The sequence below is a fragment of the Panthera onca genome, chromosome B2 (assembly GCF_046562875.1).
Source record: "Panthera onca isolate mPanOnc1 chromosome B2, mPanOnc1 haplotype 2, whole genome shotgun sequence".
Taxonomy (NCBI): Eukaryota; Metazoa; Chordata; class Mammalia; order Carnivora; family Felidae; genus Panthera; species Panthera onca.
In genome coordinates, this window is record NC_138343.1 from 47,910,546 (window position 1) to 47,935,101 (window position 24,556).

Here is a 24,556-nt window from a genome sequence, read left to right on the forward strand (position 1 = left end):
CATTTCCCATTATTGATGGGAAGTCTTCGGAGATGTTTTAATCAAGAAATACTGATAAGAGCAGAAGTTTTACATCTAAATCCACAGAAATGAATATTCTTTCTGGAGTTTTGGTAACAAACTCTCTAATTACCAACTGAACAATAAAAGTACATTCAAGTATCTGAATTAATTCATTCAACAAAATTTTATCGAGCAGATACTGTGTACCAGGCTTCTTGCCAGGCACTTAGGATACACAAATTAATAAAAACAGCAAGATTCCTACCATCATGAGATTGGGAATACTAATGTAAATGTCTGTTCACTAACTGGAGCTCTGAAAATCACTTCCATGAAGAAACATGAAGGTAAGACCATGATACTTTCAAGTAATTCAAAACACAATTTCTCTTCTCCAAGGAGAATCTTTTATATCTCTAAACTTCTAAATTCCTCATAGATTTCTTTACAGGCCACATCTGTGATGGAACTTAGAGCGTCCATAGATTCAAAGTACATGATATATGTTGAGAAGAGTGAGTCTTTTTAGGTCTTTCCTAACTGAAGATTTTGAGAACTGTTCAGAACATTTGGAAGCTGGTAATCAGCATTTTACTCCTGTTTTTACAATATTAAAGCAACTTGCATGTGAAACAGCAATAAGAGATAAATGTGTGGTAATGCTCTTAGCACAGTGCTGGACACACAGAACTACTCTGTCCATACTAAGAGATTATTCAGTTGAGCACAGGAAATAAAGCCATATTTCCCATTCAATCTCCAGACAGAATTCTTTGATCAAATGACCCACCTCTCTAGAGAACAGCTTCTTACAGCCCTATTTGGGCCCTGGTATGGATTTGCAAATTAACTGGAAAGACCATTAGAAAACATTTCTGTTTAAAGTGCTAAATGGACTGCAACTTTCAAAACTACCCGGCCTGCCAAATTGTGATTTAAAGTGAAATTGGCATGAGCAGACATTTCCACATCAGCCTGTAGCACATCTGGTCCAGACCAAACAAACAGAAGATTTATTCTGTCAGGGAGATCATTTAGCATTCCTTTTCATGCTTCAGAAGGAGCCTGTACCTGTCACTCACCAAAGCGCTCGGCTTTTGGTGGCTAGGCTCTGTTGCTCTCCCGGACTAGCCTTGATCTAACACTTCTAAGGAGGCTCATGTGCACCGCTCCACCTGGGAGCCCAGTACCCATGCCAAGTTCATTTCCATAGTCTTATAGAAACCTCCTGGAGGATTTCAAACATCTGCTCATAAGTAAAGAAACATTGTCTTGAGCTCTAACAATAATATAAAGGGCAACTGAACCTTCTTTTGCAAATAAAGCAGAGCTGATAAATGATCTTATTTCACAGGACTGGGGGCAAGTTTCTTTGTGTCTTTCTGAATTCAAATCCTTAAAATGAATGTCGTCAATCACGGGAAAAATTTAATGTGTCCAGAGCTTTTTAACATTAACTTAAGAGGTATAGAGTCAGGACTCTATATAAACAGAACCAAAAAGCAAACAAACAAACAAACAAAACTACATTATTTGGCTGACCTTAAATGAACATATTTATAAAAGCTGTGTCATTATTCCTAAAACGTATTGTTATTCTCTCTCTGTCTCTCTGGCTGTAGCCTGGGAGCCAAGTCTAACACTCTTGCTGTGTGAGCCACATAGCCACTTTCTTCTCTGGAATGTTAATCTGCCTCTGTTGGGAATCAGCAACCCCAGGAGGATCACTTCCTGGCTTGTCTCATCAGAAATACTATTCTTTTTTTTCCCCAACCCTGGAGTACTCTGAATACTCAGAAGGGATAGATGTACCACCATTGAGATTCCCCTGATTTCCTTATGATGCTAGCTTATGTGAATATGAAAGATTTGGTTTCAACCTAAACAAAAACTGGAAAAGGAAGAGGCAAATATTTTGCTGGTATGCACGTTCTTTCTGATTTCTAGTTAAAATGTACCTCTGTTTCCTCTTCTGAGAAATGCATAGGTTAGGCAAAATGTCTCCCAATGTTCTTCCAGTCGTGACATAATTATTATGAATTCCTTGTGGTTCTTTTGTCCCTGAGGAACTCATTTAATTCATAAACACCATTACATTGCTTTCATACTGACAAGTGATCTAGGTCTAGGGAAACATAGGGCAAGTTTATCACATAAGCACAGAAAAGGTATTTGCCTTACCTAAAAATGTAACAAAAGGAAATATTTTGAAAAATCTGGGGGCTTCCAAGGCAATTTTAAAAGTGTACATCAGACAAAACACATCATTTATACAAATATTTTCATCCTGTTGGTTTGTTACAGTACGAAGATAGTATGAAGAATGAATTACATCTATACTTGCTTCATGTCTGTCCCTCCTATCGAGGCGTTAATAAACATGACACCATAAGTACTGCATTGTTAATACTCAGCTTGGTCTATGGAGCTTAGAAAATGCTCTTCTCAAATTCACACAGAACATTCTTAAATAGGTTACATTCTAGATATTGCATTTGTCAATGAAAAATGTATTATCTATACCAAAATCCAGTTTCTTTGGAAGAAAACAACAAAATTAGTGTTCCATAACAACAAAACTAGTTTCGACCAATCTGGAAATATATTCTGTTATAGAATGCTAATAATTTCTCAGTATATCTGAACATTTTATCCACTTGGAAATTGTCAAGTGGGGGGAAAATGTATATGATATTCAGTACTTACATACTTCACTTTGGTTAGATTTATTTATATTCTTATTCTTATATTCTTAATTGAAGATATAAAATTAACATTGAGGTGTTTGTACATTTTCACCACAGTAAGTTATAGGGAACAAAGGTTTTATCCTTCCATGGAAAACCTGGAGAACTTCAAAATAAGAGATGATCTTTTTTATTAAAAATAGCTATTATCATGAATAATAAGCATCTAAAGGGACCTGGCTTATGCATAAAATGAATTAGAAAGTTACTTCCTTTTTCCAGTTTTTATTGTTTTACAGGTTGCATTTGGAGACAAAGAAAGGAAGCTCAAAGTAGACAAGAAGTAACTTCAGGTCAATAGGACAATGGGACTGGTTAATAGGTTGAAGAGAAAAAAATAAATCTACTTACAAAATATAAAAATTCAATTCATATAAAAAATCACAGGTGACTAATAAACTGTGGTTCAATGAGATCATCCAATGTCTTTTGAATGTTGGCACTGTCTAACCAGATACAACTAATCAATCAAAGAACAAAGGAAAAGTAACCAATCTTGGTCATCAAACTAATGAGCTATGTATATAGCAGAAAAAAGTAGCAAAGACAACATTGGTCAGAATATGTGATAAATTCAATTTCATTGAACAAGAACTCTCAGAATGGAGCACTTAGAAACTTGTAGGAACATACTTGAGACTTATTGTTATTATTTTGAGTTTACAGTTCTAAATTTTTAACATATTCCATTTGCATCTAATTATCACATAACTGATCATTTTTCATAGATCTCATATTTACAAATGTGCCTACTTGCTAAAATGTATTTGTAACCCCAAAATCAATCGGTTCTCACAACTGCATTCATGGTCGTTTGCAAACATGGCACAGTGACAGCAATTTTGAATCTTCTGACTCACCCAGCCTGCTTTCTTGTTTTAGCACTCAGACTGCAAACAAGTGTCCTGTTCATAGTATATTTACTGCCACATTTTTTTTTTGCATTTTTGTGCTTGTTGGGGGGATTTCACTGTTTAAAATGGCCCTCAACCATAGCACTGAAGAGTTATCTGGTGTTCCTAAGCACAAGGAGCCTGTGATACTCCCCATGGATGAAACATATGTATTAGAGGAGCTTCATTCAGACATGAGTTATAGTACCATTGGCCACATTCCATGTCAATAAATCAACAATAGATATTACATAAAATGTCTTTAAACAGAATCACATAAAATAAAGTTAGGTATTGATTAGTTCACCAAATGTGAGCAGAGGCTCACAGGAACCTAACCCTGTTATTTCCCCTAGGAGCAATGGTTCAGTATTTGCTAATTCAGTGTTTGTAGTGACTTATAGAACATAATTACTGCTAATAATGAGAATATGTATACACACACACACATATATATATGTATATTATATTTGTGTGGGGGGGGGGGTGTAGGTTTTGCCTTTAAAATAAAACAAGATCCAGAAGCTATCACAATTGAAAACCTCTTAAAATGTCTACTAACTGAGAAAATATTGTAGGGGAAAAGCAAAAATAACATTGGGTTTTAATTGTGTGTAATATTTTTAGCCATTGAAATTTCCATAAGGAATTTTAGCACATGCAGTTAATTTGCATGAGAGGCAGCTGGAGCATATTGGCTCTTTCAAAGCCACTATGATTTATCAGCTCAATAATGCATGAGCTTAGACAAAGTTATACAACCGTCTGTATTTTTAACAAGGTGATGGAGTAAGAAATTTGCTAAAACAGCCATTCCAGACCCAGGTGACTAAAAGGAGGTTAGATCATTTACACAAACTGGAACACAATTTTATCAGTCCTGTTCTATTTTGGGTCTCAGACTTTTTTTTTTCCAAACAAAATATTTTTTTTTGGAACAAGTGCCAGACTGACAGACAGACAGTCTGAGACACTGAAGTCAAGGATTCGTATAGGCTATTAGTATAATTTGGAAAGAGTCAATTAAAATCTCCACGAAAGTGAGCTCTGGAATTAGATTCATCCTGTATAGGCAGCATCTGAGGAAGAATAAACAATTTATTTCTGTTTATTCAGTAAAATGTATGACATTTATTAATTAAAACTTAAATCTCACTAGGCAAAAATAGCTTATTGGAAATGTCTCCTTTTTAGAGTCGAGTTTATGTCTCATGTTAAGGTTTGAGGCCCATGTTGCCAAATGCCACTAAGAAGCTATTGTTGTAGTAGAGGTGTTCATTAGAAAACCTCCCATAGGGACTCTGAGGTCAATGGCAGCAGTGTGGAAAATCTAGAGAAAATTACGAATTCAAACTGTAAATGAAAAATTATTCGATAGGACAACATATAATGACCATTGGTATAAAAAAGAGAGATGAACTATTTGAAGATTCCAAGTTTTTAACCTAGGCGACTAGCTGTATTTGTTTTAGAGCTGCTGTAAAACTTGGAATTTATCCGTTAGAACTCATTTTAGGCACTCACATCTAGACTATAAACTTTAGTTTATAGTGGCTCAGCCGGTTAATCATCTGACTTTGGCTCAGGTTATGATCTCACCATGTGTGAGTTTGAGCCCCACGTCAGGCTCTGTGCTGACAGCTCAGAGCCTGGAGCCTCTTTCAGATTCTGTGTCTCCAACTCTCTCTGCCCCTCACCCACTCATACTCTGTCTATCTCTCTCTCAAATATAAAATAAAGACATTAAGATAATTATAGACTATAAACTTTAATATGTAATATGCTGATTTTATAAGACAGCAATTCTCTACTCTAGATACTCCCACCCTTTTTTCCCTGTTAATATATATATATATATATATATATATATATATAGGAAAAAGGAAAATAAGAGATAAATTTTATGAGAAATACTAGCACCCAGTCATCTTATCTGCTAGAACATCTTGGGTTAGCAGGTTGAAACAAGAAATCGGTCCTACCGCCTCACCAAGTATGTTGACACAGGGCTAAGAATTACAGCAGGTCTCTCACCATAAAAGGTCACTGAAGTTTAAGAATAAATCAAGCTTCCAGTTATAAAGTTACCATGTTTCATTTAGGTTAATCTTACTTCAAATACCAAGTCAGGAGACTGAAAGGGAAACCAGATATTTAATACATTGCAGCCCTAAGACTAACTGGAGAAAACTTCCTCCTTAGGAAGGCAGCCACACTGTCAGAGCTGAGAGTTAGTAAGACATATTAACTATGACCTTGCAACGATAACCCCTCATATTATAGATGGGAAACTTCAGACCCAAAGTTGTAAACTGAATCAGGGCAGGAATGAAAATAGGAACAAGTCCTCTAAGTCACACATTCTCAAAATTGAATGACCTCTTTCAGTGATCAACCATTCTCTAGACCAGCAGCTCTCAAACTTTTCTGTGCATCACAATTACCTGGAAGGCTTATTAAAACACAGACTGCTGGCTCCACCCCCAGAACTTCTCATCCCATAGGCCTGGGATGGGACCAGAGAACTGTTATTTTGACAAGCTCCCTGGTGATGAAGACACTGCTGGACTGGGGAACACACTCTGCTCTATAGACCTTCTAGTCTAATAAATCTTCCCACTCCAACAAATCCCCTTTCAGGGGGAAAAAGTGGACCCTCCCCTGAAATACCAGTACAATGATCCAAAAAGAGCATTTGATCTGAGATACTGGGATAGTAGGGGCCTATAATCACACAGCTAGAACAATTCTACCTATTCAGAAACTAAAGTATTCTTCACTAGACAGGTATGATATGGCTATGCTGAAATGATTGCTGAGCTGGAGATCATTTGCTTCCCATCCCAGTGTGAAAATTTCCTGGCCTTTGAGCAAAGTGGATCATTAGGATTTGTCTTAATGCAACTAAAGGTTACATTATGCAGCTTTTTCCCTCCCCAAATTGAAATAATAATATAACAATTATATTGTGACAATATCGAGTATCTAAAGTCTAGGTACAGAATTTAGCAAACAGATATATATACACAGAAAACATCATCAATAGATAATAGAGAAGAGGGAGTAAAATAGGGGGAACTGAATTCCACTGGAATAGAATACAAATACAAAAAACAACTGTACAACCACTATGTACAAAGCACTGTACAAAGAGGAAAGATGCTGAGAAAGGCCTAGCCCTACTCTCAAAAACTTTGAAGTAATTGACATTTGAAAGATATTAAATAGATGCTGAACATAATATTATGTATATTATATATATATTTATGTGTATGTATACACACATTACACTGGGCAAATTTAAACAAGTCTCTCAGAATGAATATTGAAAGACTTTTTAACAAATACATTTCCAGAAAGAAACAACAGTGACAAATCTAATGCACTGTAATCATGACGAATTTGAATCATAGATATCACAGAGCACCAAAGGAGGATCAGTATCTCTGCATAAAACACAACAAAAATAGATTAGAAACTGTTGCAGACTTTATTGACTGTTTTGAACATTCTAGTTTTTATCTACTTATATACCTACATCATCAGAAACTTGATATTTGGTCATTAATACTTAGAACCATACAATTGTCTGTTTACAGATCCCAAACTTCACAGTTAATAATCAAATACAATCATCAACCTTTACATTTTACTTTATTTTATTTTTTTTATTAGAGAAAGTGGGAGAGAGAGAGAGCAGGGAAGAAGAGCAGAGGGAGAGAAAAAGAGAGGGAGAATCCCAAGCAAGCTCCATGCTCAGTGTGGAGCCTGACATGGGGCTTGATCCCACAACCCTGGGATCATGACCTGAGCTGAAATCAAAAGTCCAACGCTCAACTGACTGAGCCACCCAGGCGCCCCCTATGTTTTATTTTAAAACATATTTATGGAATCATATAAGAAGCATATAGAATCCAATTTTTAATCCACTCTTTAACAATTAAGTTAAAACACAATGATCCAGTTGGTTAAAATGACATCAAAGAATCTGACATCGTATGCCTTTCATTTAATGGAAGTGCACTGTGAGTGCAATGGTGTCTCCTGACATACATACGTGGATCTGTTGATAATACTATAGAAACAGACATAATTTCTTCCTGAGGTTGGAATCTGCCAGGGCCTTCTCTGCCTGTCATGTGGAAGAACTGTGATGTTGAATATATTTGTAAGAGCAAGAAAGCAATTCAGCATATACAGAAAAAAAAAATTGCAAGCCAACTGTCAAAAGGAAAAACATGCCTTATGCACCAGTCACTAAAGGACCTATCAGTGTAACAAAAACGGTATCATCTATGAATGACAACAGTTTTAAATGTAGGATAAAATGGAATTTTGTACAAATGTACTGCAAGGAATTCTCTGAGTGCCAAAAAACAAAAACAAAAAAAAACAAATTGAAAGGAAGGAAGGGTCTATCTAATAAGGGTTGCTTGTGTCAACAGAGATCTTGGTGAATACCTCAGCACTCACTTCTCCAGAAATAATTCCCTAATCAGCATGTCTGAGCTGTCCTTTTTCCAGAGCTAGTCCTGTATCTTCAGCTGGATTTCACTGAAATTTTTACCCAGCCTCAAACTCAAAGCAAAAGTATTCCTTATGTTTCCCTTACCTAAACTGTCCATGACTTATAAGCATTAGTAAGCCTGAGTCACCTGGGTTGAAACACAGTGGCAGATAAATGACAACGGATATCTCTTAACCATGTATTGTTTTCTTTTACAATAGTTTGAAAAGAGAATCCTTGATCACTGTGGAATACTAGCTGAGTTCCTTGGCATGGAATTCAGGGGCTCTTCCAATGATCTAATACCAACATACCTTCCTCCCCTCTCCTTGTATTCTACAGAAAATTTGTGCTCTGGCCAAAATATCTTTTCACTGTCTTCCTTAATTCCATGAACCTTTCCTTGTTTATGGCATGACCCCTTGCCCGTAACGTCTATCTTCACTCTATTCTGAGAATTTCCTTGTTCAATAACATAAAACCCTGCAGGTAAAACAAAAGAAATCCAAATGAAAGACTCCTAGTGACTGAAGTCATGAAGAGCTCATTGGTGACTTTTGCCAGACCCGTTTTAGTAGCATTTCAGAAGGAAGAGCTAGAAGGCAGGTTGAGAAGTGAGTGGAAGACTGGCATGTAAAGATGGCAAGTACAGCTCAGAAACATAATGAGGGACAGGAGGGAGGAAAAGGGGGTAGCAAGTAGACAAGAGCATAGGTTGCAGAAGGATATCTTTTCTTTTTCAAAATTGAAAACAATTGAGCATATTTAAAGGCTGACTCAAAAGGAGCAATATAGGAGAAACTGGAGACACAGGAATAAGGTCATAGATGGACCAAACACCTGAAAAGGTATGAACGGATTAGAGTTAGAACATTCATGAGGAGGTCAGTCTCAGGAATACACACATTTTCCATTATTTCATATGATGAAGACAAGATAAATATAGGTAAATATAACTGTCAGGGGCAGTGGGGGGGGGCAGGTGGAAGAACGGGAGAGTCTGTTTAGGGGAATATCTAACTAGTAGATAAATATGTTCTGGAGACCTAATACACAGTATAGTGATTATAGAAAACAAAACTGTATTAAAAACATCAAACTTGCTAAGAGACTAGATCTTAACTGTTCCCAACACCAGAAGGAATGTTAATTATATGATGGTATAGAGATACTGCTAACACAACAATGGCAATCAGACTACAATATAAATGTAGCAAGTCAATATGTTGTACACCTTAAACTTACACAGTGTTGTATGTCAAATATAACTCTAAAAAATAATTAATTACTGTAAGTTGAAGACGTTAAGAAACTCCCCTACATGGTTATTTTTACTGTTGTTGATGCATTTTTTGTTGTGGTGGTGGTGTGGTTTTGTTTCTTTAGCAGTGTTGAAAGCAAAAAGAAGGCAGAGGGATCCGTGCCCTTTGGAGAACAGGGAAGATTTCAAAATTTAGCTGTGGGAAATTAGTGAGGCAGTGCTTCAAGAACCTATAGAGAACTTCTTAGGCAGTGACAAGGGCCCAACAGATATTGGAGACCATGTATTTATATTTGAAGGTTATTCTCCAGCAATACTCAGAAAACTTAGCACTCCATCCAAACAGAGAAGCTGGAGAGGTGGTCAGTAGGATCCATCTAGGAATGGATTTTTAGAATGATAAAAGAGAACGGAGTTGAGAAATTTGGTAAGCATTAGAAGCAATGATCCTAAGTCAAAAATAAAATAATACAAGACTGCAGAGAGTTGATCAAACAAACAAAAACTTAAGATATTAACCACATAAAATATAAGGTGTAATGTGACGAAAGAATTGAGACAGCTGGAAATATATGGCATGTCATCAGAGAATTGGAAGTCTATAATACGTTTTCAGAAATAAGAGTTCCAAGTCCTAAAAAGGTCCAGTCTCTGAGTTACTATTGCCAAATCTTATTCTATCCTCACTTTTTAAGAAGGACTCACTATTTGGTTGTTGTTTCTCTGAAAACTTCCTCCTAATACATCTGGGCCCCTCATAGAATATGGAATAAGATAGGTATTTACCACATTCTTTCCACTGTTGGATCCTACACAAAACCTGGATGCCTCCTTCAAAATCTGAGGGAGAATCTCATTCTTTCACAAAGCATGGGCATTACACATAGTCAGAGAAAAAACAGGTTACTGGTTTCCAGTCCTCACATACCATTAATTTTCTTTTAATGTCTCAAAACCTGCTCTCCTGAGGCTCTTCTTAAAGGACAGCACCTCCTTTGTCTCTTCACTGAGTCACTCCCCAATTTCACTGACAACTCTGATGCCAAATTTACTCTACCCTAAAATTGAATATCTGGATGATATCCTGAGTGTTTAGTGTCCATATGGATGCTTCTACCTACATATTAGGTAGATCCTCAGTTATTTCTAAGACCAACAAGTCCTGTGGATCAAACAAAGGTGAGTATATTAAACTTACTGTAGTATGGGAAAACACTACTTTGGTGGAGTCCTAAATGCTTCCAAAAAGAAGGAAGAAATTAAAGGGTGTTTGTAAAATTTGGGGATCTAGGGTCAAATGATTGAAGATGGATCTTTCAAGAGGTCTTAGCTTAGACTCGACAAAGTTCGTGACATAATAGGAAGGGTCTTGAAGCAAGTCTTGATGAGCTGATTGTTGTCCTTATAAATGTGCTCTCAGTCCAGGTAAGAAATCTAGTGTCCTGTTTAGATAGCTATTTTCCCAGGTAAGCACAATGTCTACCGAGATAAATTGGTATACAGAGAATATTCTGAAGCAGAGTGAAGTTATTTATCGGTATGCAGTCTGATCTTTCTGGCTACAAATTTTTAAGTGCAAACAGTTATGTTGACACAGAGGATCTCAGTTTACAGAGATGACCAAAAGGGGAAAAGATCCTGCTTGAATGATTTCCTCAGGACAAAATTATTCCTTGTGAGGAGTAAGAAATTATAGCATCAGATCTAACACATTATTTAGATCTTGAACATGAGTTTGTAATTGAATCTCAAACTAAAGTCAGTTCTCTAGAAATTAAAGGACAACAGACTTGATATAATTCTTCTAAATGACCCAAGACCATCAGCTCTTAGTTATTCTTGCAGACAAACATCTCCCCTATGGAAGGAAACCATTTCCAAGGTGAAGTTCTCATAAAAGCTCTTCTTCCTGTCCATCACAACTCCCTGGCAACTTGGACTCTGTAGCTCTAATACAGGAAGATTTCTCAGCAAATCTGCCTTCCTTCTTTTGATTCTTTTCTTTTCTTTTTTTTTTTTTTTTTTTTTTTTGAAAGTTGGCATGAATCTGTTCTCTAACCAGCCCTTCCCTGGAGCCATTTCTCTTACTCTTTCTTTTCTCCTTCCTCAGTTGGTATGAGATGTTTGCCTCCTCCTTTACACTCAACGGCCACATTCTAAAAGTATTTCATCCTCTTGGCTTTCATAATGGAAATGTTAAATTTTCCATGGAGGACGTGCCCTGGGGGGGAGTTTTGCTCACACCCTGGAATGGATGTCAGTTAATATTTAGACACAATTAATTAATGGTAAACCCTAAGGCAAACTTTGCTGTTAGGAAAATCAGACCATATCCCCAATTGAATGAAAGGCTGCTTTCCTGACCAAGTCAGCAGATGTTCTATTATCAACAAAGACTGACATCACAAGGTGGTGGATGGGGACATAGATTAATTAAGAATACTTAAAATGTATGGCTGAAATAGCATCAGAGTTTCTTAAGCTAAGTTGCTGAAGTTTCCCTATCTCCTGAATTTCTCTTCTGCTACATTTCTCCTCCTTTCTACCACATCCCAGTTTTCAATTCAAGAAGCTATCAGGTTTCAAGATTTCTAAAAAGCTCTTTGAGTCACAGTGAGGTCTTCTCAGACCTTTTTCATATAATTCAGCCTACATTGATTTGAAGTTTTTATTGCCACCATATACACTGAGAACTTTTTAAGATACTCATGTTCATATTTTCACCTCAGTATGTACACAAGGCTGGATATGGTTGAATATAATGATTGAAGGGCTTATCTTGACATTGTAAATACCATGAAAATATACATGATGTAGAATATACTATTCACAAGGTAGTAAATACTAGAATTTACTCAATCCAAGAATTTGTAATTCTTCTTCATTTTAGACCAAGTCCATGAAATGTGTTTGTCTTCTGATAACTTATTCAATATTTTGTGAATGCCTCTTGTGTACTAGCAACTTTGCAAGAAGAAAAAATAAATTCAGAAAGGACCCACTGGTAGGAAAATATGCAGAGTGTGTTGGGAAGGGAACACACTTCTTCCCCCTCCAGATATGGAAGGAGCCCACATCTAGCCTAATCCACACTTTTCTTTCATTCATGTCCAGCTTGAGAAGACAAACTGGACATGGATGGCTATCCCCCTTCCTAGTCCCTTTACCTTATAAGTTTTGGGATCTGCTGGAAGTTCTCTCACATTGTGCCACACCTAGGAGAGTTGGCACATGGCAGGATTTGCTTTTTCTAGGGTGTTTTTTACTAAGAAGTTAATTGTCTAGTTTTTGAGTTCAGTATCAGGGGCCCCATATGCTACTGCCCATTTTGAGCTTTATCAAAATAAATACATTTTATATCCCACTCACTTTATTGTTTGATCTTAATTGGTTCATAACTCAAGGGAGAAGAGGGGTACAATTTAATTGATCAACACTTAGACCTCAATAAAGTAGGGAAATAATTATGTAAAGATTTAAGTTTCAAAGAACTAAGAGAAATACAGAAAGGAAAGCAAATAACTCTAACTGGAACACCAGCAGTTGCAGAAAGAGAAAATCAAGGAAGATTTCTTTAGATTATAAACTCAAGGATGACAGGGGTCTTGTCTGTTTGGGCTCATACTCTCTTCCCAGAATATAGCCATAGAGAATGAATTAATGAGAAAGGTCAAGACTTCCATGATTAGGATTAGGAATATGGGATGGACAAGAAGAGAGACATGGGAATCTCTCAGCAGAGGAGGAAAAACTGATAAGTGGGCAGGGATAAGAAATATACATTTCTCTAAGACTGAATATACCAAAATGTTCTCTTAATCAAAATTTGCCATCAGAATGAAAGCATAGAGTGTCTTTAATATAGAAAATGTACTTACCTTGTTATAGTATTTTTTTTCCTCACAGCAGCCTACTAGGACATCTTTGTTATTTACACATTTAAGTAAGATAACTGATAAAGAATAAGACTATCTGTATCCTGTAGAATAAGAAGTTAAAGATTTATTTATTCTGATTTTTTATAATACATTCTGAATGTGGCTGAAATCCTTAAGCAGCCTTCCTACCACTCAACCAATTGCTTTAATGAACTATGAACTTTCAGTCTACAATATTTGTATTGATATAGCCACTAAGAGGTATGATTAGAAGCAGGTTTGATGCCAAACTTTGTAGCTGTGTTTTTAAAGATACAGGCATACTCCATTTTATTGCACTTTACTGCACTTCACAGATACTGGGTTGGGGGGGGGGTTGTTTTTTGGTTTTTTTGTTTTGTTTTGTTTTGTTTACAAATTGAAGGTTTATGGAGGCAATCCTGCCTCCAGCAAGTCTATCAACACCATTTTTCCAACAGCATTTGGTAAGTTTGTGTCTCTGTGTCACATTTCAGTAATTCTTGTAGCATTTCAAACTTCGTCATTATTATTATATGTTATAGTGATCTTTGATCAGTGATAACTCACTGAAAGCTAATATGATGACTGGCGTCTTTTAACAATATTTTTAAATTAAGGTATGTACTTTGTTTTTAAAACATAACACTATTGCACACTATTTTTTTAAGGAAGTAAAAGATGATAGGGACTATGGGGTATTGGACTGTATTTAAATTGTTTTATGTTTATTTGTTTTTGAGAGAGAGAGACAGAGATAGAGACAGCATGAGCGGAAGAGGGGCAGAGACAGAGGGAAACAAGAATCCGACGCAGAGCTTGAACACATGAACCTTGAGATCATGACCTGAGCTGAAGTCAGACACTAAGCCACCCAGTTTCCCCAAGACATAACATTATTGCATACTTTAACAGATGACAGTAAGGTATAAACATAACTTTTGCATGCACTCAGAAACCCAAACAATGCATGTGACTCACTTCATTGTGATACTTCCTCTCCTGTGGTGGTCTGTAACCAAACCCACAGTATCTCCAGGATATGCTTGTATTGGGTATACTAAACTACAGTTCTTTCCAGAGGCACTTCCTCATCTGTCTTCATTTCAAAATGTGGTGTCTATCTCTCCTGCCCCAATTCCTCTTAATTTTACAGTCAGCAAACCACTCAGCTGAGGAACTGCCCACTGAGAATCCAAGTTAGGGTACAGCATGGCACCCCTTGAGATAACAGCAAGCCCTGTTTTGTTCTATAGAGTTACAGGCAACAAGGCTTTGAAATTAGGATCAACAAAAACTTTGTTTGTTACCCTTTTTTAAAAAAAATTGTTTTCTTGTTTTGTATGTGTGTGTATGTTTTTAAAGAATAAGAAATGAACTCTCTGAAGAACAAAGGAAGCAGCAACTCCAGATGTATTTTAAGCCTAAGGAAAGTTAGAAGCCAGAAGAGAATATGAGTGGCAGGACATATACAGTCGACCTTTAAAGGTTTGATTTCTGTTTTAAGTTCTGCAAACGCCCCCGGCTTTCCCCCACATAAAATAAAAAAACCTGATTTATGTTCAAATGTGGCCTTCGCCCTTCACCCTAACACCAAACACCACGAGGAAAAAAAATTAGGGGTGGGAAGGCAACATGTCTATAAAGATATGAATATCCATCCCCCGTACCAGCTGAATCAAAGATGAAGCTCTGAGATTTGAGCCTGGTGGAGAATCACGATGTAGTACAATGATTCTTAAGCATGGGGGTCACACTCAGAAAGTGCTTTGCAGCAGTGCTGGCGAAGAACCTGAAACCCATCTCCTCTTCTGACCATCCTTCCCGAATCACCTACCAAGAGCCTGCATTTGACCCTGGATGCAAGTCCCCGCAAGGCAAAATCACTTTGATCTGTGATCTTTGTTTCATCTGAAGTTTACATCCCGGGATCATTAACACTCTGGCTATGTCCACACCAGCATTATTAAGCAATGCAGAATTGAAGAAGTTATCTGGCGAATCAGCCCCACTCCCCCTCCCAAAAAAAAAAAAAAAAAAAAAAAAAACTCCATGAGACAAATCTACTTTAGCCTAAAATATTTAGAAAATGAAGAAAAAATGACCTTGCTATTAGCTGAAAAGTATACATAATTGATTCAATTTTCTATTTTACTTTGGAATGGACTGAGTTTTATTCTCTGCTCAGTTATAATTTAGTTCGTTACTATTAAAGACCATTAAGAGGATGGTTCAGAACAATTTCTGCCAAGTTCAGTATTATTTTTTTGCTAATGGTCATTGTGGTGAGAATGGTTTAAGAAAGTAGGAATGAGTGTGGATTCTCGCTTACAATTCAAAATCCTGATATAAAATATTTTGAAGCCTATTAAAATTATGAAATTCAAACAGTCCCATGGGTTTGTATGCTTAATAGTTACCTTTTTTTTAATCAAGGAGGAAGACAACACATCAGGAAAAAAATTGTAAAAGCCTGTATAGGCAATGCACAAATCAAGTAACACAAATGGCTGATAAGTGTTCAACTCACCACTGAGATTTAAAATATTAAATTAAAATGAGATACAGTAGCAAAACTTACCAGATTGGCAGAGACAAAAAATAAAGAAAAAAGAACATACCAAGGCTTCTCCACTTTCACATGCAACTCGCAATTCAAGGTGAAAACACCTACAACCTTTCTGAAAGCCAATCAGTAAGCTACAGTGGAAGTTTCAACAATGTGCACATCCTTATTCCCTACAATAGCACTTCCAAGGTTTATTCCCAATGAAGTATGAAGGATGGATACAAGCTTCCATCCTTAGCTTCAGGGAATAAACATTATATCCAAAAATAAGAATTGGTTAAGTAATTTGTGTTAAACTCACATAATAAAACACCATGCAACCCTGAAAAATAATGCCTCTATGTTTTAGGTAAAAGTAAATTTAATGATATGGAAAAAAGGTATTTATCACATAACATACTGAATACAAAGCCATTTTACAAATTAATGCATAAAAATAATCTCTGCTGTGTTTTTTGAAAAGGTATATATCGCCAAAATGTTACCAGGGGTTGCTTTGGTTGTAGAATTTTACATATTTTTAGTTTTTGATAACTAAAAGGCACATAATATAATTTCTTCTTAATTTACATTGAACAGTTCACAAGGAAGTAAAGATGCACAGGTCATCTACAGCAGCGAGCAGAGAACTAAAATCATGAGCTCCATATCACTAAGTAAACCAAGATTATTTGGTTAAAAGCTATATGAACATAACCCCAAATAACTTAAGAAAAATACAAAATGAAGGCATTCTCTGTTAGCTGCCTATTTTGGTCTTCAAGATATAATTTACAAAATTTTACACTTCTTATTGGAATGCTTTAGTCAAAATATGACTGACAGGGAGTTCAGCTTAATTGTTCAGGAACAAGAGCTCAAGTCTCCTCACATGAGTATTGGATTTCAATGCCATCCTACACTGGATAGTTCTTCAGTAATCATTTCTAAACATTAATGGAATTCCATTTACTTTCCTAAGTAAAAGATGTCATATAAATTCATAAAGATGATAATGACATGCTGTTATAAAAGAAAAACATGTTTTTATTTATAATTCTCTTTCCCAGTGGTATTTTCTGTACTCTAAACAGAAGTGGAGGTTTTGCCTGAATTATCAGGATATTGCCACACTTCCGATCTTTGTTTTGCTAGGAAATATCTGACATATGGGGCTTGCCCAAGGTTGTTTAAAAATGAAAAAAATGCCATGAGGGGAATACAGACATTCTGACTAATTCAAATGTACCTCTCATTATTTATTCATTCATTCATTCATCCACCCATGCCAACCCAGTTGAGTTTGTACAATCCATTTCTCCCCTACTGGGATCTTCTCTTCTTCTTCTGACCACATTTCACAGACCTGCTTCAATACAGATAGCTGTCTTCCACTCTCTTCCTTCCTCAAAGTTGACATGTCTTTAATTTCATAAGATCAGATCTTTAGTCTTTTAATAAACAGATTTTAAATCATACACTAACTCCCTATAGTTGACAATGCCCACCTGAAATGATTGTTAAGGATTCTGAAGAACAGAGCAAAAGGATTCTGACTGTATCCCAATTAACTTGGAAACACTCTCATGACTGATTAGTAATGTCTGCCATTCATAAAATTGAGGGGAGGGACAGAGAGAAATAGTTTTCATTTTCAAGGAATACATTTCTAGTTTGATCCTTCACTCCCCTCTGTCTCTTCCTTACTGTTGGGGACACAGCTACCCTGCAATAGACTTGCCCCATCAGCGTCTTGGACCTGAAACATTCACCTATGTGGAAGCTTGGTGAGAGCTGTCATGGAGCCCCATATTCTTCTTCCTAATTAGGAGAAACTTTTCCTCTGTTCTGGGTACTCAACCCAGTACAACTCAGTACAATCCATTACAACCCAATACAACTCAATACACATGAATGTCCTTGTACTACATAAGCTTGTGGGCCATAAAGAACCCGGCCAGTCCAACCAGTCCATCTGCCTCCAGAGGAAGAGAACTGGGTCTTTGCCAGCAACATCAGAGTGTTATGTACAGTCCACTACCTTGAGTGGCCATCAGAGAGACCTTTTAGCCATATTACAGACACTGATCTTGCTGCATTTCTTCATTCTCTGAGTAGCCTACTCTTCTGGCCAGTGCCTTGTGTGTTGAGTTCTCTGCAGGGATCTGAAGCCTACATGAGGCAGTGGGTAGAGAGGTCTGTGGGCTCCTACTGCTAACGGTTGGCTGTGTTCTGATCTTTGCTGTCTTCCAGTGGTGGGGGAGTCCTCACTTGGGGTTGGTACTTGGGTCTTCTGGCTCAGCACCTACCATAACTAATTATCAATATTTCTTTCTTTTTTTTTTTAATCTACTGTAAAGCCTGTCCTGGCATCTTTCAATATGACAAAACCACCCCTTTCTAATATTCTACCATATTTCAGTTCTCTCCTTAAGTCTTAATCCCTCCATTCCATTATATATGGAGCATTAACTAAGTGCCCAACTCAGTGGCTGGAACTCCAAGAAAAATCACTGAGACCTGAACTGGACAGTGAAGAGCCTATAGCCAACCACACGTCACTCCAACACTCATAGCAAGCCTTTACTTGGATTTATATAGAAAGTGATGCCTTTTAAGACTGCCTGGGTGGTTCAGTCAGTTAAGCATCCAACTTTGGTTCAGATCAAGATCTCACAGTTCATGAGTTTGAGCCCCACATCTGGCTCTTTGCCCACAGCTTGGAGCCTGGAGCCTGCTTCAGATTCTGAGTCTCCCTCTCTCTCTGCCCCTCTCCTGCTTGTGCTCTCTCTTTCTCTCTCTCTGCCTCTCTCTCTCTCTCTTTCTCAAAAATAAATAAACATTAAAAAATAAAAATAAAAAAGTGATACTCTTCAGGCTAATTGTATCTCTAGTTCATACTGAGGAAAACAATACTTCCTAAACATTTAATGGGTAATGAATGACAATGTGTCCCATGTTTTTTCTCTTCCTTTTTCTTTTTACCTTCCCCTCCCTGCCTCCCTCACTATATCTGAAATGTAGCTTAAATAATAATATCAAGCAGAAAGTCCAGCCCAGGAAGCTAACTAAACTCCTGTCCTAAAGTACTTGAATACAACTAAACACAAAACAGGAGTTAAATGCCACTGAAGACCATCAACCATATGAACGGAGTAAGATTTTAAGCAATTGCATAATATTGCCTCGAGCAACAAACCTTACCTAATCATATGAGTCCACACTACTTCAGCACAAATATAAACATTGCGAGACAAAGCCACATTCAGCCTTGAACCGAAAGCAGCAAGATGTGTGCTGAAAAATATTCATCTAATGTAAAAGGAAAGGGCTAATAGCACTAAGTTACATGAGGAAACTATCTACCCAAAGCTTTCTTTGCAAATAAAACAAAACAGAGCTAATGTGCTGCAAACAATTAATTCTATTCCCCATGAAGGAAAAAAGTCTAAATTTTGCATTTACCATTAGGGAAAAAATTTAAATATTGATTAATATGTTAGGTATAAGTGCTAATAGGCATTAGGCTCTTAGAACAATGCCTGTATATGGTGGGCACCATATGCTTTGGCTATTATTATTATTATTATTATAGTACCCCTATTATTAATTCAGAAGTCCCTATGACTCCTCCATCAACTGGACCCAAATCTATGTACGTCAGAAATAATTTTTTTGCTGTGACACTGAGCATCTCACTTTGCCTCTCCAGATCTCATTTGTACTCCTCTTTAGAATGGGAAGCCTGTGCTCCGTGACTAAGCCACCCTACATAGACTACCTGCTCCTCCTGTGGGGAGGGACAATTGAGTAAAGGCACATGAAAAGGCTACAGATGCCCATGCTTCACAAGTACACAGGATTGTAAAGTGAAGGGGAGAAGACTTCTGCCTTCATGGTAAAACAAACAAACAAAACCCCTCTCCCTAAAACAAAAATACTCACTTTCCAATTATTTTAGTGCCAGATTTCCCATGTTGTTTATGACCGTGAGTTCTGTTCTAAAAGGTCACCGCACTAAGTCCACCAGAAATAAACACCTTATTGTAAGGGAGTCTCTAAGATAAATTTTCAGTACTCTGAAATGAGTCAAGAGAAATGGGGGGGGAGGGGTACCAACTACATACATTCTTCTAGAAAAGCCAGTTAAAGTCTGAATCGTGGGGAGATGCCTGCAATGGAGTACCCTAAACAGCCTGGAAAAGATGGGCACTGGACAGAGAGCGATGGTAGCAGTGAGGGAATTACTGCCCACCTGCAGTTTTATTTACTTAGCCATTCTATGAAACTTAACCTATCTGGTAATTTTAATTCCTGACGGAAGTCCTCAAGGATAGCATGCCCTGGTTTGGCTCAGTTAGTCTGTTTACTTGTTTTGTCTCAGTAAAATTACTAATACCCTCTTTCTCTCAAGTAACCCAGTTTGGATCATCAGTCATATGTTGATCCTGAATATGAGCAGTATTAAAAAAAAATGTGGATGATGTCACTATTGTTCTTTCTCTTCAACTAGGAAGTATCCAATGCTCCCATTTGTAGCCTCCATCCTCCCTACCGTTTCTGATGACTTATTCCCTTACAAATATAGAAGGAAAGCAAAAATAGCTTTGTAACAAGGTAACTTCCTATAAAAGTTAGAAAAAAGAAATTCAAGATTGTTCTACATTTACTTGGACTATGATGTCATATGCCTGTAAAAATATAAAGTGAGGGGCGCCTGGGTGGCTCAGTTGGTTAAGCAATCAACTTTGGCTTAGATCATGATCTCACGGTTTGTGGGTTCAAGCCCTGCATCTGGCTCTGTGCTGACAGTTCAGAGCCTGGACCCTGCTTCAGATTCTGTGTTTCCCTGTCCCTGACCCTCCCCTACCCCCACCCCCACTCACTCTCTGGCTCTCTCACTCTCTCTCTCTCTCAAAAATAAATAAACATTAAAAAAAAAAAAAACTAAAGTGAACACAAGTGAATCTGTAAGCCACTGAACCCAAAGCCAGGGCTTCCATGCACACTGTCATTCCACATTCAACAACTGAAAGAGCGACAATTTCCTCTATGTAGGACCATGTTCCTTCAGTTCCTGATAATCTCTTTCAATACATGAAAGACTTTGTCACCTACTTTGTCACACATATGCTTGAGTTCCAATTGTAATGAACTGTTTAAATTACAAAAAGGGCATTTCTACATAGAACCAAGATCCAGAGGCTTCCTATTTGTGACTGCCAAATTGATTCTGCAAATATTGTGGTTAAATGCATCATATTCATGTAAAACTTACCAATCATTGATATTTGCTTTTATGATTTTAGGACTGTAAGGATAGTGTGCATATGTCCAACATGTCAGGTTGTTAAAACTATTTAAAATTCCAGGGGCACCTCAGTGGCTCAGGTGGTTGAGTATCCAACCTCAGCTCAGGTCATGATCTCATGGTTTGTGAGTTTGAGCCCCAAGTGGGGCTTTGCACTGACAGCACCAAAGCCTCCTTCGGCTCCTCTATTTCCCTCTCTCTGTGCCCCTCTCCGGCTCATATGCTCTCTCTCTCTCTCTCAAAAATAAATAAACATATAAAAATAAATAAAATTATGTGCCTCTTTTTTACCAAATCTTTGTTAGTATTACTAGATACTGAAATTCCTCCCAATGGACTTTTTTAACAAGGAAGGAATTAGTAAACCCTTGAAGGTGCCTAGATAAAAAGGAATATGAAAGAAAATCCACATTTATTGCACTGTACTATCTACCAAGTACACTGAGTTAAATGTTTGCCTTTTGCTTATCTTGTTAATTCTTGTGAGAGTCTGGCAAGATAATCCTCCATTTTACAAATGAGGAAACTGAGCTCCAGAGAGCAAATTGTCTAGGATTCCACAAATACTGGACAGCAAATCTGAAGCTCCAACTAAAACCTGTTAGTTCAAAAGCCTGTGCCTTTCTGCTGCTCTCTGATGCTGCTCAAATTTGGGGATTTCATAAGGCATTTCCACAGAATGACTGTCCCAAGGAACAAAACTAGGATTCCAGTCTGGGACTATCTCCTGCTAGTATTTTTAAATCTTTACCTGTGTACTGTTTTCTCTTATAAAGAGGAGATAACAAATGTGATAAATTTTTGAGAATTTTTCAAAAATTATATAAATGCAGGGAATTATTTCTTTTGTTAAATTGAAGAGGAAGTAGGTAGGCATGTCTACACTCCATTTAACCCACAGTCTGCTTCTTGCTTCATATATAAAGTCTCTGGGGGCCCAAGTAGTGGGAAAGGCTCCTGTTACCAAATTCAATAGTGAGTCTGTCTGCTTTTTTTGGCTATCCTTTCAGCTACCAATTCATCAAACTTCACAGGTTTGCATATAATCTCAATACCAAATGGACCCAAAGAATCTGGATATTTCATCATGAAAACAAATGTAGAGTGGGAGAAGAGGAGCAAGAGGAGAAACCTTTATGTAGACTGAATGAATTTGAATAGGATCTTAATAACAAGGCTAAAATAACAAAAACAATAGCAAAATGCCAATTTGAAAGGCAAGTACTTGTACAGTTAATACTTCTCTTCCCAAAACAAATGGACAGTCTTCTGGAGCACCTGGGTGGCTCAGTCGATTGAGCATCCGACTCTTGATTTCAGCTCCAGTCATGATCCCAGGGTTGTAGGATTGAGCCCCACATCAGGCTCCATGCTGAATGTGGAACCTGCTTAAGATTCTCTCTCTGTCCCTCTGAACCTCTTCCCTGCTAGCACTCTCTCTAAAATAAAATTTTAACAAACAAAAGAAACCAAATGGACACCTCAAATACTTGCATTGTGTCTTTCTCATGTTGAGAAGGACTCAACATCACTTCTTGGTATTCCTGAAAAAAATACATGATCTGAATCTAATCGTTAGGAAATACTAACAAACCCAAAATGAAAGGTAATCTCTACTCTTCCAAATTATTGAGGATTGGCCTGTAGTCTTCTAAAATATTAATGTCATAAAAGACAAGAGAGATTTGTCTTTTCTGATGAAAGACAAACTGCCTCCCCACCCCCACCTCAGCCAACAAACAAGAATATAAAGAAGCAATATGGACACTTTTGGATTCTGGGACTGAAATTTTTCTTTTGCTATAAAGACACTGTGGCATGAAATTTGAACGATCTTTATAGATCAGATATGTATAGATGTACATTAATGTTAATTTCTTGATCTATTATACTGTGGTATGTCAGAAGATATTCTTGCTTTTAGAAAATACACTAAACCATTTGGAAGTAAAAGGACACTGATTCTTCAACTTACTCGCAAATTTTTCAGGCACGTGCACACACACATACACACACATAGAAAAAGATACACCTAGAAAAGAAGAAAGGAATAGAGATAAAGAACAAGCCAAAGATGGGGCGCAGGTGGCTCAGTTGGTGAAGTGTCTGACTCTTGATTTTGATTCAACTCATGATACCAGGATCATGGGATTGATCCTTGCATTGGGCTCCAAGCATGGAGCCTGGTTAAGAGTCTCTGCCCCTCCCTCACTCGTTCTTTTCTCTCTCTCTCTCTCTCTTTCTCTCTCTCTCAAAAAAAAAAAAAGAACAAGACAAAGAGAATGAGAAAGTAAATATGATAAAATATTAGCCATATTTAGAGACTGTAGGTGAATTATACATGGAAAGTCTTTGTACTACTTTTGCAAATTTTCTGTGTATCTGAAATTATTTCAAAATCAAAAGTTAGAGGAAAAAGTCAAAAAAATCCCTCATTCATGAGACTCATATCTCCTGACCAAGATGAAGCTTTTCCCCTCTCCCTACAGCACCCAGCCCTCGACCAGGCACATTAAGCATTCTGTATAACATACTGGCTGGCACAGAGAAGGATCTAAGTGCACATAACTTAACCCAAAATTGAAGCCTACAGATTAGATTCCACTCATAAACACGCTTCATTGTCTCCCTCCATGTTCTGACATCTGCAATTTTCAGCAGATAACAAATCTGGAGATTTCACTTGAAAAAAAAAAATCACACTTGAGGGCTTCTTCTCTTTAAAGATCAGAAAATCGAGCAACATTGGGCTCACGTGAACTGAGAGCAGCTTCCCTCTTTAGCTCATATGGATGCCATTTCTCCACAGGCCTCACCGCTTGTTAATTTCTCCCAAACTAAGATCTGGTGTGAATGGCTGTTGATCCTGCTCTTGCACAATTATCTGCCTGTCTTTGTCTAAAGTGAGCAATAGAAGAGAGGCTGATAGCACTTTGCTCTCAGGCCCCTGTGGGCATTTGAGTTTGAGACTCTTGACTTACCCCATTGTGAGGGTCCGGACTTAGTTTTAAGGCCAGCAAGATACTTTGGCTCCAACTAAGCCCCCTCTCATCGCTGAGAATTAGAGTTAATTCCCTGTTTGAACAAGCTTGAGGGAACCTTCAATACATCAATATCTACTAGTGATTGAGCAGATGCTGACAAGGAAGACACTACAGGAAAGAATCATTAGATAGATTTCTTTCTTATTTTCTCTGACAGAGCTAGGAGTCAAATAATAAGGTAATGGGAAACAAGGCTTGGCAAGAAGTGGAAAGGTGGAAGAGGTTTATCACCTGGAATCCATGCAAAATGCGAGTCCTAACAGTTTCCGTAATTAGCTTCTTCCTTCTGTGGGTAAAAAAGATAAGAGAAAACAAGTTTCAGAACAATCTCTCTTCCCCAATAATA

The 24,556-nt window shown here is 37.3% G+C and overlaps 1 protein-coding gene across 7 annotated transcripts in view; it reads right to left on the bottom strand.

Annotated features, from left to right (window-relative positions):
- LOC132667179 (uncharacterized) overlaps window positions 1-24,556 on the bottom strand; it is a 322,994-nt gene that overhangs the window by 147,294 nt on the left and 151,144 nt on the right. For all 7 annotated transcript variants that reach the window (XR_009605024.3, XR_009605025.3, XM_078446429.2 and 4 more), the window contains one exon: window positions 24,442-24,496. The gene's annotated coding sequence lies outside the window, so the exon portion shown is untranslated. The remainder of the gene's footprint in view (window positions 1-24,441; window positions 24,497-24,556) is intronic.